We start from the raw sequence: 8,574 nt of genomic DNA on the forward strand, positions 1-8,574 counted from the left end.
CCAATCATTTAATTCGGTCCGAATGAATTGATTCAGAGGTGTAGCCATGGTTTCAACATTGGGGGGGACAAATGCCTGGGGGCGGGGTCCGGCCCCCCCCCCAGGCAAAGATTTTGAACATGCATTAATCTGGTGCACTCTGAGAGCAAAATCTCAATACCTAGCACCTAATTTTGAAGACCTTTTTAGGGATGGATGTTTCAAACACTTTAATACTGGATGTGACCAAGCAGTCTGGGAGTGTGGAAGACTTGAAATTAGGAAAAGGTTGACACACATATACTTCAGAGCTCTGTTTTCCTTTACTTTTTAAATTAAATATAACATTTTGTGCTCCTCAATATTTCAACCAATCCAGTCAGTTCTTTTTTTCCACATTACATTCATTGATGTTTTGTCTTTTTTACAAAACACACACAAACAAACACCTGCACCACCACAACAAGGACACAAATCCAGCCAGTTCTTACTTCCATTACATTTTTTATTGCATAACCATCACATTTGCCAATGTTGAGTAAAACCCACCCAGGTGCATCTATCTCATGGACCTAAATGGAAGTCACCCCAAAACTTTTGTTAACCCTCAGAAAACATAGATTTTCTGATATTTTCAACCACTTGTTTAATAAGTACATGGATGAGTTTCACGAGAGAGCGCACTGATCTAATCTCATGGTGAAACCATTAGCCGTATTGAATGATGCACTGTTAAAGAATTAGACAGGTCAAGGATATAACCTAAAAGTTTTCTGATTAGTTATGGATTAATCTATGAAGACATATAGGCTAGTGACAAACAGTCAGAAAGGGCTTTAGTTTTTGAGATACCCCTACCGGAGGTAGAACTAAACCCAACAATGTTTTTCCTCATCTCTAAGGTCTCCCATACATGAAAGTGATTCTTGGCTAAAATATTTTTACTGCTAAGATTGTGAAATTGACAGATATTGTTATATACCTCCAAACAAAAAAAGGCCTAAAATATAGCCTGTCCGTATGGGAGTTAAGACAGATAAACTAATGCAGAATGATAACACAAGCTCTGAGAGCTTTGAGACTTGGCAAGTTTGTAGCCAGGGAGTCACTTCACCTACTGGAAAAACCTGGATGTGAATATCTTGATGCATGAAGTAGATGGAGACCTATAAACACATACCTAAAATAAGCGGACAGTGAAAAAAATGATTTCTATGCAGAATGTTATCATTTACTTTGTAGTTGCTTTGCCAGGCATTATCATAGGAACACATAAGATGGCTTGTTGGAAAGGTGGGATTGTGCTGAATCCAGCAATATCAAACATCTATATATGGTATGAACAATGAAAATGGTATGTCACTCAATGTATGAGGTGTCCAAAATGAAAGAAAATGAAACCAGTCCAATGCCCAATATCAGTGGTCAGAGGAATGTTGATAAATTCAATAATACTGCAAATTAACTTACATGAGGTAAGTGCTGCTGTATATAATAATACATCTTAATGATATATTTTTAATATGGCACATTGTAGTATATAGTTCATACAGAAAGGAAAGATCCAATTGAATCAGGTTATAAATTGAAAGAAAATATTTACATCCACTTGAATTTCTTTGTAGTCAAGTAATTACTGAATAATGGGAAATAATTGTTTGGCAGCTTTGGTCTCTCCAGACCAGAAGTGGGCAGTAGAAACCACTACCCCCTTGATGTGACCTTTGATTTGACCTTTGATGTAGCACAATGATGAAGTAGCTACATCATTGTCTTCATGGATATTTTCCTAAACTGACAGGTAAATCATTGCATTACAATCATTAATTTCATGTCAAAAGGCTTGACCTAGAATCATACAAGTAAATTAGTGCTTAGCCCTCTGTAATTCAGAGGGCTAAAGCACTTTCTTTAGCCTAAGCTATTTAACAATAGCCTAGCTAAGAAAGTACTTAGCCTCTGAATTAGCACCATTCTTTCTGCTAGCAACAAAACTGTAGAGTGAATTATATTATTATGTTATGTTATGTTTTTATTATGTTATGTTTATATTATGTTATTATATTATTATGTATTATATTTTAGGGCTGAACGCATTTATCGTTTTCTGGTCGAAATTGCGATTTCAGACAACGCGATCTCGTGATCGCCAAAGCCGCGGTTTCTTCCGTGTTCCTGACTGACCCGAGATATGTTGTCAACTATTTATACCGGCACTTGAGAAATCACCACAAGCATTTGCACGACGAGTGCATGACGGAAAAGTCTCCCTAGGGCTGGGCGATAAAACGATAACGATATGTATCGCGATAGACACGTAATCAATATCAATAAAAAATATGTTCGATAGAACGTTTCGATATTGTATTTATTCCTCGTTGTAAGAAACCGCGGCGAAAAAAGTTCCGGTTTCTCCGCTTTGAACGAGAGGTTGCGAAGCAACGTTGGTTGCACAAACAAAGGCACTCGTACTGGTACCTAGCAACGCTAATAGCCAATCATGTAACAGTATCACGCTTGGTTGCGCCCTCTCGTTGTCTCGTGTTTCAACTGAAACAGCTGCTGTCAGATGAAAGATGAGTACCGCAACGAGGGAGGAAATTATCGACAAAAATGGAAGTGTCAGCTCGCCAGTATGCAGTTCTTTGGATTTTTTAAATCAGACCGTAGTCAGACTAAAGTTGTCTGTAAATTATGTAAAACCGTAGTCCCCACCAAGTCTGGGAATACAACAAACCTATTTTACCACCTTAGCCGCTCTCACCCTTTGGAGCACAGCCGTATAAAAAAACGGCCAACAACGTCTACAAATGCAACGCCGCAAAAGAAGCAGCAGACCACCATGGAGAGGTACTCGGCATCAGTGCCTTATGACAAAGATTCCAAACGCTACAGGGACATAACCCGGGGAGTGGCATATCACATAGCTAAGGATATGCTTCCGCTCAGTACCGTTGAGAAGCCCGGTTATAAAAATCTCCTTCACGTGCTTGACCCACGCTATGTGATTCCAGGGCGAAAGTACTTTTCCAAGACTGCCATTCCCAAACTGTTATCTGATGTTTAAAGGAATCTGTGCAAAAAGAAATCCTGTTGGCCAGGTAGTTTGCCACAACTTCTGACCTGTGGTCAAGCCGTACTTCAGAGCCATACATTAGCTTGACCATTCATTTCATAGACCACGAATGGAATCTGAAAACCCGATGCCTCGAAACGGCATATTTCCCCGACGATCACACAGGCGAAAATATAGCAGAAGGCTTGAAGGAGGCACTGTTGACCTGGTCTCTAAATGAAGAAAGAATGGTGTGCATCACCACAGACAGTGGGGCAAATGTAGTGAAAGCAACTTCACTGAACGACTGGACCCGGCTACAGTGTTTTGGCCATCGTTTGCACTCAGCTATTGGTGAGTACCGTATTTTCAGCACTATAAGGCGCACCGGACCGAGTATAAGCCGCAGCAGCTAAATTGCATGATGTGTACATATAAAAGCCTCACTGGACTATAAACCGCAGGTTTTTTAATGTTTAATTACCATTAGGGCTGGCCCGAGTGCCATTTTTCAGGCTTCGAATACTCGAGCGAATATTCGAATACTCGTTCCAGAAAAAAACAACATTAATAATCCCTATATACTCCCTGGAACCGATTTTGACAGTATCTGCATATTTTGTTGAAGATTTAATAGCTTTTTGAACGTTAATAAGTAGGCCTAAGTAGGGTTGAAGTTCCTTAGTTTTTTCCCGTGAAAGCGAACAGCTGTTGCTCCGTTCCAAATCAGCTGTCCTCTGCCATCTCATCCCTTACGGGAGCTTTTCAATTCATCCTGGAACGTGCATCTTTCAGGGTATTTTTACAATAAATCCATAACAAATATCGATTGTCTATGTGCCCATATTATATCCATTATATTGACCGGGTATTCCCAAGACGCTCACGCTCTGCAGCAAGCCAGTCACAGTTGATTGGCGTCGGCGTCTGTACAGCGAACGTAACAAAACAACTAAGCTAAGGATTGCATTTCGCTACAGTATTACTTTCCTTCCGAGATCCCGCTAATGTTGTGTTATAAAGTAAAGGGAAACAAGATATCTATTCTTCCTCCACCTCTCTCGCTTCTCTGCTTGGTGTCGCTGACGCTTATAGTTTGCGTCCCTCGCTCTGGTAACGTCAGTACATGAAAAAACAACAACGAAGCTCTGAATACTGATTCAAGCTTCGAATACTAATTTTCCGAGTGGCCGTTAGATGTAAAAATCCATAGATTAGCCGCACCGTTACATAAGCCACAGAATCGAAAAATGGGAAAAAGGCGCGGCTTATAGTCCAAAAATTACTGTACTACCATTGTCATTTTGATGGTACTCATCCATGTTGGTTCATGTATTGATTTTATTAGCCAATAATTATTCTTAAGATGATATAATTATTAATATATTGAGTTTTTATTATTATCCATGAAAGCAGCTTTACACTGAATTACTGACTGACTCAACCTCATCTATTATCTGTAATATACGCTTTCATTCTTTTTCTGCAGGTGCCGCAGGAAAGGACAAAAGAGTGGACAGGGCTGTAGGTGTTTGCAAGAAAGTGGTCTCTGCCTTTTCTTACTCATGGAAGAAAAAGAGTGCGCTCTCAAAAGCACAGCAACGTCTCAATCTTCCCACACACCAGCTGATCACAGAGTCACCAACCAGGTGGGGCTCGAGACAAAAGATGGTGGCAAGGGTCCTAGAGCAACAAAAGGCCATCATTGACGTTCTGTCTGCTGACAAAAACAACAGGCACCTGATCCCAACGTGGCAGGACATTGAGGTCCTTGAGTCCATGAATGCGGCCTTAACTCCTCTCCTGGAGTTCACAGACTCCCTTTCTGGGGAGTCATATGTGACAGTGTCTTACGTGAAGCCTGTGCTCCACCTGTTCCGCACCAATTTGCTTAAATTAAACGAGGAAGACACTCAGCTCACAAAAGAGATGAAAACAAAAATAATGACCTATCTTGATGAGAAGTATGCTGGCCCTGACACAGACGATCTCCTTGACATGGCTACCTTGATGGACCCCAGGTTTAAAGTCCAATACATTAGACCAGAGAAGGTAAGGGCCATTAAAATGAGAGCAGTGTCTGAGGGAGTGAATGAAGGCCAGTCACAGGCAGGGGCTTCTGAGGGAGCAGCAGACCAAGGTGCAGAAGGAGGAGCTGCGGCTGCGGCTGCCACTGAACCACCTCTACCACTGGGCGTGAAGAAGCAACGCAAGTCATTGGGGAGCTTCTTCAAAAAGCAGAATCAAGATGAAGATGATTTGCCTCTCACTGAAGAACAAAAAGTGGAGAGTGAGCTAGACAGGTACCTGATGTGCCCTGATGCAGACAGTGAGTCTGAACCCCTGGACTGGTGGAGGCTCCATGGACACAGCTTCCCAAGATTATCTCAGCTGGCAAAAAAGTACTTATGCATCCCAGCCACCAGTAGCCCCTCAGAAAGAATTTTTAGTACTGGGGGTAATATTGTTACATGCACCAGGTCAGCTTTAAAACCAGAGAAGGTCAACCAGCTGGTGTTCCTAGCACAAAACCTTGAGTGAAATATATATTAGTAGTTCAGACGTTAGTTCAGACGTTAGTGTTAAGTCTACCTCAGTTTTTCTTGAAGTTCTTCTTTGTTTACTAAACACTGCATGTATTTAAAAAACTTGAACTTTTTTGCACTAAACTTGCAGTAAAAAATATATATGTAGATAGTTCTTCTCGGGTCTCAGGTTTCTACGTTTACATTTTGCACATGTTTTTGTAACACTTTATTTTTGTTAAGTAGGCTACTTTGTTATTGATAATTGTTAAGTTTTCATTGTGATGGTATTTATTTGAGTGTTTTCCATAGCTCTGTTGTTTACATTCATTTCCATTGTTTGCCTACAACCAGAGTAAGGTTAAGATTAAAATTAAAATAATAATAAAATAAAATTGTATGTTTTTCTCCTGGTCCTTATTATAAATACAGTATTTTCCGCACTATAAGGCGCACCGGAGTAGCAGCTAAATTGAATTATGTGTATATATATAAGCCGCGCTGGAGCCCGCCGCTTAAAAAGTTGGTGGACGGTAACCTGTAAAATCCATAGATCTAGGAGGTCCCCTAGTGGCCGTTAGCTATAAATTTCAAAGATTAGCCGCACCGTTATATAAGACGGAGGATCGCAAAATGGGAAAAAAGGCGCGGTTTATAGTCCGAAAATTACGGACTATAATCCGTTATCGATAATTATCGATATCGACCGATATGAAACACTTATATCGTGATACAGTTTTCAGCCATATCGCCCAGCCCTAAGTCTCCCCCCGTCAACAATTCCGACCGCGGACCCTGTTATAATGTAATGTCCCCAATTAATGTAAAGCAATTGGCCCGCCGGCATATCGCATTTCAGCGTTAACGCGTTGACGTGCGTCTTGACGCGGTAACCCTGGCGCGTCAACTCCCCCCCCCCCCCCTTTGAGTTTGACACCCCTTGTTTATAGAATAGATGTGCAATATCTACCAGAAAAATCGCAATTAGATCTTTTCCTGAAATCGTTCAGCCCTTGAGTGAATGTGTAATTTAACATTTTATGATAAAAATTCTAATTCTAAAATGTATGTTATTTTCCCTTTTTCCTAGTCAGTTGAATTATGGAGGATGTCTTACAGACATTGGATCCAAATCTTTGTATCATTTGTGGGAATCATTTGGAAAAGGGCAAGAAAAAAGATCCCTATGTCCAAAACCCTACAGTAGAAGGCCTCCAACGCATACTTACTCTTGCTCAGCAGAGAGATGATGATGTCCATAAAAACTTTGCTCCATATAGAGATGACATACTTTCAGCCAAAATTAAAGTGTCATATCATGTATCATGTAGAGCAAACTACTGCAAGAAAAAAAACAGTGAGCAGCAAGTTGCAGATGTTGAGAGTGAGAGCACATCTGTGCCAAGAAGGCTGAGTAGGTCTGATACAGCATCATTTAACATACGGAGAGATTGTTTCATTTGTGAAAAGGCCAGCACTAGACCAGAACCTCTGACAGCCATTTCAACTGGTACAGGCACGAGTACCAGAGAAAAGGTACTTCATGCAGCTTCTGAAAGGCTTGATGAAGATGTACATCTTCGGATTCTTTCATGCCCAGATCTCTTTGCATATGATGCTAAATACCATAAAAAGTGTCTTGCACACTACATCTCTGAACGAAATATAGCAGCTGCCAGACGAAGAAAATAATCTGAAAAGAAGCAGACAAATGTCTATGACAAAGCCTTTATCAAGCTAACTGAAGAAATTGATAAAACAGTGTTGTCCAAGGATATGAAAGTTCGATCTCTCAACTATTTGACTGATAGCTACGATGACATACTAATGAGCATTTCTGAGGAAGATGTGTCCACGGTCCAACACAAGAAATACAGCTCCTGGAAACTAAAGGGAAAGTTGATGCAGCATTACAAAGACAGGCTGGTATTTGTTCCACGTCCAGGAAAGTCAGATCTGGTGTGTTCGGAGACTATGACTGTAGGTTGTGCACTGAGGGAAGCTGCTCAACTCAGAGAAAAGACTGAAGAACATACAGAAGACTATGAGACAACACTTCCAGAGACAAGTCAGAGTCTTTCTGAAACTCAATTATTACACAGGGCTGCAGACATATTGAGGAAAAGCATGGAGCAGGTAGAGCATGACAGTAAATCAAATGTCAGCAGTGATCGTCTATCACGTTGTCAATGCAGCAAGTATGTACCAAACACCCTGTATGATTTTGTGAACTGGTGTGTTGATTCACGTGCCCACAGAGGTTACCAAACATGTGATGATGACCCAGCTTCGAAGGACAATCTGTGTGTGATAGCAATCTGTCATGATCTCATTGGGCAGAGCCGTCACATTCATACGCCAATCACACTGGGACTCGCCATTTTGATTCATCATGAGTTTGGTAGTAAGACACTCATCGATGAGCTCAGTGCAATGGGGCACTGTGTTTCCTATACAGAGGTTAGGCATTTCCTCACATCTGTGGCAGCAGACCAGATATCAAGGACAGAAAGAGGTGTCTACATCCCAACAGGCCTCACTGGAGTCGCTGAACATGGAATTGTTGATGCAGCCATCGACAACTTTGACCAAAATGAAGATACCCTGGATGGGAAGCATACAACTCATGCTATGGCTTCTGTTGTGTTCCGAAGAGGCCAAGTCTCCACAGCAGATACATGCCTAGCACGGGTTCCAGAGAGGTCCCTCACCACCTTAAACACATTCGACCTGAATGGAGATACACTTCACAGGTACTTATTTTTGACATTGACATTTTTTTTAAATCTATTTTTATGTTTTAATGTTATGGTATCCACTTATTCACATGCACTGCTAAAAATATAATGGGTGGATGAAATGTTTAATAGTGAAGTGAATGTATGCTGTGAAGTTTTAAAGTGATATAATATTCAATGCATATGATCACAAGATTATCCTCTCATTTCAATTGACAGATACATCAAATCAACAAAGCGACCAGAACCACCTGAACTTCCTGAGTTACTAAACACA

This window comes from Gadus morhua, chromosome 9, assembly GCF_902167405.1.
Source record: "Gadus morhua chromosome 9, gadMor3.0, whole genome shotgun sequence".
NCBI classification, from domain to species: Eukaryota; Metazoa; Chordata; class Actinopteri; order Gadiformes; family Gadidae; genus Gadus; species Gadus morhua.